The sequence below is a fragment of the Lycium barbarum genome, chromosome 1 (genome assembly GCF_019175385.1).
Source record: "Lycium barbarum isolate Lr01 chromosome 1, ASM1917538v2, whole genome shotgun sequence".
Lineage (NCBI taxonomy): Eukaryota > Viridiplantae > Streptophyta > Magnoliopsida > Solanales > Solanaceae > Lycium > Lycium barbarum.
The window spans coordinates 3,937,110-3,945,729 of NC_083337.1; positions in this window are offsets into that span (position 1 = coordinate 3,937,110).

Genomic DNA, 8,620 nt, shown 5'->3' on the forward strand with positions numbered 1-8,620 from the left:
ATGAAGTTCAAATCCTAGGACATTAAACCCAACATATCGGTAGCCCGTATTTATGTACATGAATTCTGTATCTATATTCGTTATTGTATTCCTAATCTTCCATTACGGTTATTAGGAACCCTAGCTTAATCCATGAATCATGAATTCTTCCTCATGTGTTCTCATTATGTTTATGATTTTTATCTAGCAAGTTACAAGCATGTTTTCAAGTCAATTATATATATAATTATAAACTATTGCTATAACTCATGAATCAAGAATATATTTGCAAGATTATGACAAGTTATCTCATGAAACCATGTTACAAGATATTTCATGAAACCATGTTACAAGTTATTTCACGAAAATCATGGGCTTCTTAGCCAACTATATCATGTTCATGTTTTTGGGATTTTCTTAGTTAACCGAGAAGGCTCAGTAAAGTCTGAAACTACGTAGCCACCGTAGGATAAGGATTGTCAGCAAGGAGGCAACATTTTCATTATGCAGTTTGGATCCTTACATGCTTATTATTACTTAAATCTCATATCCCTGACAAGGTGTGAGTGTTCTGCTGGTAGGACGCAAGTACCAAATCATGTTGTTGGTTATACTATAGCATTCCCCACGTTACAAACAATTTTATATACATGTATTTCCATTGATTTACTGTTTTCAGACTTTACTCACGTTTCGTGCCATATTCAGTTTCAACTCATGTCATATTCAGTTTCAGTTCATGTCCTATACCTATGTTGTGCCATGTTCTTTATTTCAGCAGGTTGTACATACTAGTACTATTCACCATGTACTAACGTCCCTTTTGCCCGGGGCCTGCACTTCACGGTGTAGACACAGGTTTTAAGGAGCATATACCTGCGCAGTAGTATCACCTCAGTTATCAGCTTATTGGTGAGCCCCACTTCTCTCGGGGTTCAACATGGAGTCTGCACTAGTATTTAGTTTATGGTAATCCAGGGCCATGTCCTGGTAGTTAGTATTCAGACATGTTTTAGAGGTTTCATAGATAAATATTAGTCCACAGAGTCAGTTATGCTTTTATGTTTGCAGACTATTACGTTTTCATGATTTTTCATGCTATGAGATAATTTCAAGACTTTATTCCGCAATTATATTTTCATGATTCATTTAAATTGCATCATATAGATTATATTGTTTTGATGCCCATGTTGACAAGCAAGCCATGAGATTCGCTCGGACACATGCAAGCAAGGCCCAAGTGTCATATTACGCCTAGGCCATGGTTCGGGGCGTGACAAAGCTTGGCATCAGAGCTTAAGTTCAAGTGTCTTTAGGGAGTCTATGAAACCGTGTCCAGTGGGGTCACTTTTATACGTGTGAGGGTCCCATACATATAAATAATTGGCCACCAAGACATTTAGGATTGTTTCACTTCCTTCATACTCTAGATCGTACAGTTAAAGCAGTACTTTCAGGATGCCTTTCTAATTCGTGCGTGTACGTATTTTCAGAAAATGCCTACGAAAAGGAAGTAAACTGTCACGACCCAACCCCGTAGGCCGTGACTGGCGCCCTACTTGGGCACCCTGACGTACCTATTCAATCGACTCACAGACAAATAACATATACGGCCATAAATACTATATGTCGTCTCAAACTATATCAAACTGTTTCAAACACATTTCAACGCAACCGTGTGCGGACATATATATATATATATATAACGAAAAGCCGGCAAGGCTGTCAAATATGTCAAAAGCCGACAAGGCTATCAAATGGCACAACGACCCAAAACATATACAAAACGCACGCCAACAAGGCTGCCATAACGAAAGAGATCATATAAACACAATTGTACAGAAGTAGGCACACACACCCACAAATACGTCTACAGACCTCTAAACAGACCAAACGAGTCATATGACGGGACAGGGCCCCGCCGTACCCCTGAACGAATACATGCATACATAGCGAACAAAAGTATATACCAAAAGATATGCTCTGAAAGGAGAAGAGCACTCCAACAGCAAAAGGGGGTGTCCTAAACCGGTGGATCACCAAACTGTGCGTCGGTACCTGCGAGCATGAAACACAGCCCCCCTCCCCCCCCCCCCGAAGAAAGGAGGTCAGTACGAAATATGTACTGAGTATGCAAAGCAGAATGTACAAAAAGCAATTATAAGACATAAGCGAAATGGAAGTATCAAACATAAGCGCAAATCCAACATATCAAAACTTATTTGCTTTCAAAAATATGTAAGTCATGCATAGGGTACAGAAGAATATGGTCGCCCGCCTGTCAACGGCGCCAATACACAGCATAACACCAGATGTAAGTTTCAATTCTCCGAATCCCCGTCACATATCATAACCCAACATAACGCCATATACAACATAACACCAAACATAAGTGGAACCCGACCCTCATTAGCGAGTAGCTCGGAGAACCATAAACACAGCATAACTCCGGAGTATATCAAAGCGCGCACGATAACAGAACCGGCCCGGGACTCGGCGAAGGGAATAACAATATGCACGAATAGAGTCGTGAGTAGTCATATGCATAACATCATTATCATAAATTCAAACATAAGTGAAATGATCATATTTGAAAATCGAAATAATAGTCTTAACAAATTCTTTCAAAAGTTCCCGAATTACATAAAGGAAAGTCGCGGGACCCGCGGGCGGGAATTTACCCAAGTCGGGCCCGCTCATGGAAAACGTACTCATTATACATAATGCAAACCTTTATAAAAATATTGGAGCAATCCGAGCATTTATGTGAAAGGTATGGCCTTCAAAAATTTCGAAGTTCTTTAAAGCGAACCTTTTTGCGCAAAGTTCGGAAAGCGATTATTTCGAATACATAAAGGTTCATATTTCATCAAATCATACATAAGAGTGCCAAGGAACATATACGGATCATAAGATGCTCGGATTTCGAATTTAGAATTTCCTTAAGGCTTATAATCTAGCCTATACAAACTAAGGCATGCCAAAAGAAAGAAGGTTGCCTTACATACCTCGTACGCACTCCAAGATGGCCAATCTTAAGCAAATATCCAATCTACGCCTCGGGCTCCCTAAGGTCTATAAATACGCCAACGAATACCAAGCATTAGCTAAGGGCACTTAAGCCATTCTTTCCACTAATCATTAAATTCTACAGAAAATTCGGCAGCATTTCCCCTGTAAATAGGCCATCCCGAGAATTTAACTCGCTCAAAATCAACAACAACAACCACAATAACCAACCTAGCAACATCGACAATCAATTCGAAAGGCAAAATAATAATAGTAGCTCTCTTTTTCACCATTCGACAACTTTCCAATTATTCAATTCAATGGCCTGCTTCAAGCCGCGACATCGTTCGTACATTCGATTATTAACCCGAATCCTTTCCCACAATATTAGAGGACTTTTAAACCATTCACATAATTTTTCCAACGATCCAAAAAAAAAAAATTCCAAGCTGGCCGAAACCAGTCCCTAACCGAGCAGCCCTCTTTTCATTTTTCCTCATTTTCAAGTCATGTTTTGTCTCAACAATTGACAATATAACGATATACTTTTCATAAATATACGAATTACATCAAACGCGCAATGATCCTCAATTCATCCCACAAATGTCAACATCATTCTTGAGTCACTTAAACACTTATTTCCAACTAGAATTCGTAGCGACGACAACCAAAATACTAAGCGATAGTAATGCGATCTTCGACACATTATAAGACTCACATTCGTCCACACTACACACACACACACACACACACACACATATATATATATATATATATATATATATATATATATATATATATATATATATATATATATATATATATATGTTAATGGTTCTCATATATACGAATTTCATTCAATGCACAAAGTTCTCCAAATCAGTCCGCAACGCTTACTATGTCAATTTGGGACATTAAATTCTCATTTCCAACCTACAAGTCATCACAACAACCATTACGACGCTAAACGACATTAATTCATCCTTCGTCACGCATTAGAGGCTATATACTCGGCTAAACCACACATACATATATATGTTGATGATTTTTATTCTCTTCTCCACTCTACAACAATCTAACATGATATAAGAATTAATTCATCAATTCCATTTTCCACACCCATATACACGGCTAGAACACCCATCACACAACCCACTTCCAACATACTATACTTCATGATTTCCATCCATATTAATATACCATAACATGAATAAAACGTCCACAACACATAAACAAGAGCAAAACTTACCTTTGTTCTTCACTTCCACCAAATAGCTAGGGTTTGCAAATCTCTTAAATGAAAGACTTGATCGCTCCAACGATGCTTCCACGTTATTTAGGGACCTCTAACTAGTTGATTAACACCATGGAATTATTTTTTAGGAAGGCTAAAATGGGGGTTGGTTTTCTTGGTTCCTAGCCGAGAATGGAGAGAGAGAGAGAGAGAGAGAGAGAGGTTGAAGAGTGTCTTCAACTCTAGATATTTTTCAAGTGTAAAGTGAGGAAGATGAATTAGAAGTCATCTTTTAATTGTATATGTGGTGTCCAAGTCTCCATGGCCCACACAATGTGTTGGGCCATTTAAAATTGGCCACACAATGTGTGGGACCATTTAGTGGACCACACGGCCAATAGAATTCACAAGTGCATTCCTGGACCACTTCATGCCAATAGAAGTCAGAGAAGCTAAGGCTAATGGTAGGTCAATTCAGGACTACTATTTAGAATTTATCAGTCTGGCTAAGCGTGCTCCAAATATGGTACCGGACATGAGGGCACGAGTGAAGAGGTTTGTTAGGGGTCTTGATCCCTATTTGTATGATGGGGCCAATATTGCCGCACAGAATGGGGGGATGACTACTCCAAAATGGTTGCATTCGTACAAGGAAATGAGACAAGGCTGAAGGAGGAGGAAGCCTTGCAGAAAGAGAAAGACAAGGAATTCAACAAGAGGGCCAAGTCTACCGGACAGTTCAGCCGTAATGAAAACAGAAAGCTCTTTAAGAACAGGTCAGCCGGACTTGCTCCGTCCACAGCAAGTGCTCCAGTTTCCAAGTTTAGGAAAGATAGCCGTCAGCAGAATTTCAAGTCGACAGGCTCCCAGTCTCAGGCCAGCGTGACTTAGAGTAATTTCACCAATCCGATTTGTGCTAAGTGTGGGAAGAGGCATCCTGGGGAGTGCCGCTCTAGATCGAATATTTGCTATGGGTGTGGCCAACCGAGCCATGTTCAGTGAAATTGCTCTTCAATCAGACAGGGCACAGGAGGTAATCGAACTCAGTCAGTAAATTCGTCAGTTCTTCATAATAACCTGACTCAGGCAGGACGTGCACCAGCTAGATCTGGCAACACAAGCAGTGGCCCAAACCGTTTGTATGCTTTGACCGGGCGTCAGGATATCGATGCCCGTACTGATGTTGTCACAGGTATACTCACCGTTTTCAGTTTTGATGTTTATGCTCTTATGGACCCTGGATCCACCATATTCTATGCCACCCCTTATGACCTGAAAAGCTAAAAGAACCTTTTGAAGTGTTTACTCCAGTTAGTGAGTCAATCATAGCTCGACGTGTCTATAAGGGCTGTCCAGTCAGATTCTATCACCATGTTGTTCCAACTGACCTATGTGAGTTAGAAATGGTAGATTTTGATGTAATCATGGGCATGGACTGGTTATATGCATGTTATGCGTCAGTTGATTGTAGAACCAAAGCTGTAAATTTCAAGTTTCCTAATGAGCCAGTTATAGAGTAGAAGGGTGATTCAGTAAGTCCTAAGGGTAGGTTTATTTCTTACCTTAAAGCAAGAAAAATGGTGTCTAAGGGTTATATCTATCATCTCGTTCGGTTTAAGGATTCAGCTTCGCAGACCCCAACTCTTCAGTAAGTCTCTGTTGTTAATGAGTTTCCAGAAGTCTTTCCCGAGGATCTTCCCGGAATCCCTCATGATAGGGAAATTGATTTCGCAATTAACCTATTCCCAGGGAAATTATAGGATGGCTCCAGCTGAATTACGCAAGCTTAAGGCTCAACTCAAAGATCTTTTAGAAAAAGGTTTTATCCGACCCAATGTCTCTCCATGGGGTGCCTCAGTCCTTTTCGTTCGCAAGAAAGATGGTTCTTTGCGCATGTGCATTGGCCAGCTCAATAAAGTTAAGATTAAGAACAAATACCCTCTTCCACGATAGATGACATATATATAACTATGTGCATTCCATAATCAGCCTTATCACTGGCAGTGCTGAATTAATTTTGCAGTTGCGACACTGGTTTTCTCTTATTCTCTTGATTTTCCTGTGAGAAAGCTCATAGTGTTCTCTGAGTTACTTCGTGCTAGCATGCTTCTTTTCACATCCTAAAAAGTCACATCTGGGGTTGTCTTTCGTGGGTTCATCTTGACGCAAAGCTCATTTCCTTTCTACAGGAAGTTCATCATATTGTGACATGACATGAGAAAAAAGCTAAAGAGAGTTTGGAGTTGGAGAAGAACGGTAAAATATTCTATTTTTCAAGTGACAGTGTAAATAGAGCATGCTTCAGAAGTTCAGTCAAAGGACATCGAATGTGACGTTTTTACTAAACAAAATGGAAGACAAGCTGGCTTCTTTAGGGTCAACTTGGATGAACTAGCAGCAGCCATTGGTCTTAAAGGCTTAAACAGCCTCCTCTTGCCGGGTGCTTAGTGTTGTCCTTTTTATTTTGTCATACTTATTGTTTTAGAGTAGTATTCTTAAAAGAGATAGAGCCTTATACTTCACATTGTAATATTATTATTTATAATAGTACGAATTAATTCAAGTTAATAAGATATTAGCCACGTGTTTTCAATACATTGCCTTGGATGTTGTTGTAAAAACTTTCTTCATAGTAATATAAGATTTGAATAGTTTAGTTCAAAGTTGTAAAATATTTCTGTTAAAAAATATTTTTTTTTTCTTTCTTTCTCTTTTTAATATAAGTTATATATATATATATATATATTTACAATCTTCAATATTATCCAAGAGAAAAATAAATTTACAAAATTTATCATAAAAAACTTTTAGGGCCTCAAAATTTGGAGGCCTAAAGCAAAGGCTTTGCTAGCCTCACCCTTAAGCTACCTCTGCTGTCCATGAATATTTGCTTAGAACATCAAGACAATTATTTTGTTGTTATAAGGCATTCTAGGCCAAAAAAAAAAAAAACAGGTACTGCAAATATTTCCCTTCTCAAAATGACGGGAAATAAAACAAATGAATGATATGATAAATATGAATTAGCACAGAAAAGCTGACCTACAAGCAACAAGAAAAAGATGAAATATATGTAAGACTTGTGCGATTTCTCAAATTATATATATTTTTAAAAGTGTATATATATGGCAAAAGTCATAGATAGCCCCCTAGCTTTATCACATTTTCCGCATGGCTACCTAAACCGAGGGTTGTACCTATTGGGTACCTAAACTACTCTGAATTTGTACCACATAAGCACCTTTTGCCTTTTTTTTTAATTACATCTGGGAGCGTATACACGCCCCGCTAACGTGTACTTTCGCTCCATTTAACGCCTCCCACATGGAAAATAAAATCCACGTGTTTTTTTTAAACGGTTTCCTAAAGTAAATGGGCCTACCACTAACCTAATTCCCAATTTGCTCGTTTTCTCTCTCCCCGACCCCTCTCTCTCTCACGGCGATATCGCCGACGGTGAGCATCACCGTTGATTAAAGGTGTTTGAGGAATAATATCTTATGTGTAAGTATCTTAAACCTTTGTATCTTTCTAGATTAGCTGTTAATCGTGTTCATAATGGTTGTTTAAACTTGCTAGGTTTTTAGTTTTTGAGATTAATTTTGGTTTTTGCTTTTTAGAATATTCTGTCCCTTTCCGTTACTATATTTGTAGTTTAGTAGTTGTTTCTCGGTGGTGAGTGGGATTAGAAAGTTAGTATATTCCATCCCTTTCCGTTCCCTTTCCGTTACTATATTTGTAGAAAGTTAGTATATTCCATCCGTTTCCGTTCCCTTTCCGTTACTATATTTGTAGAAAGTTAGGTTTTTAATTTCCAAATTTGAGGTTATGTGTTTGAGAATATTCCCTGCTCCATTTCTGTAAAATGTACCTTAAAAGTGTGCCCTTTTGGTAATTTTGCTGAAATTAATTCATTTTGTGATTTTTTTTTCAGGTTTACCTTACTAATTGACCATGGAGGAGGTCATATTTACACACATTCACTACGGTGGGACCTTTGTAGAAAATCCTGACCCTAATTACCATTCCTTTTTATTGCCAGTCATTAGGTATATCGAGAAAGGCTACTATTCCCTAATGGAATTGCTTCATTATACTAGAGAATTAGGTTATTTAACAGTTGATGTTTTTTTTACCAAGATGCAAATACTAGAGAATTCAATGTTATTGAGTCTGACAAACATCTACTGCACCTAATAAAAGACTTAAAAAATGAGGACCCCTTTCATGTATATATCCTTCATTCGTTGGATACTTACTGCCTTTGCTGAAACTGATGGGCTTGTTGGTCTCTTAAAACGCCCAGAAGTTTCTTCTAGTCAAACTAGGTCATCAAAAGGGGTTGGGGCTGCTGATAACTTAGATAAATAGGTTGTTAGGGCTGCTACTGATAACCTA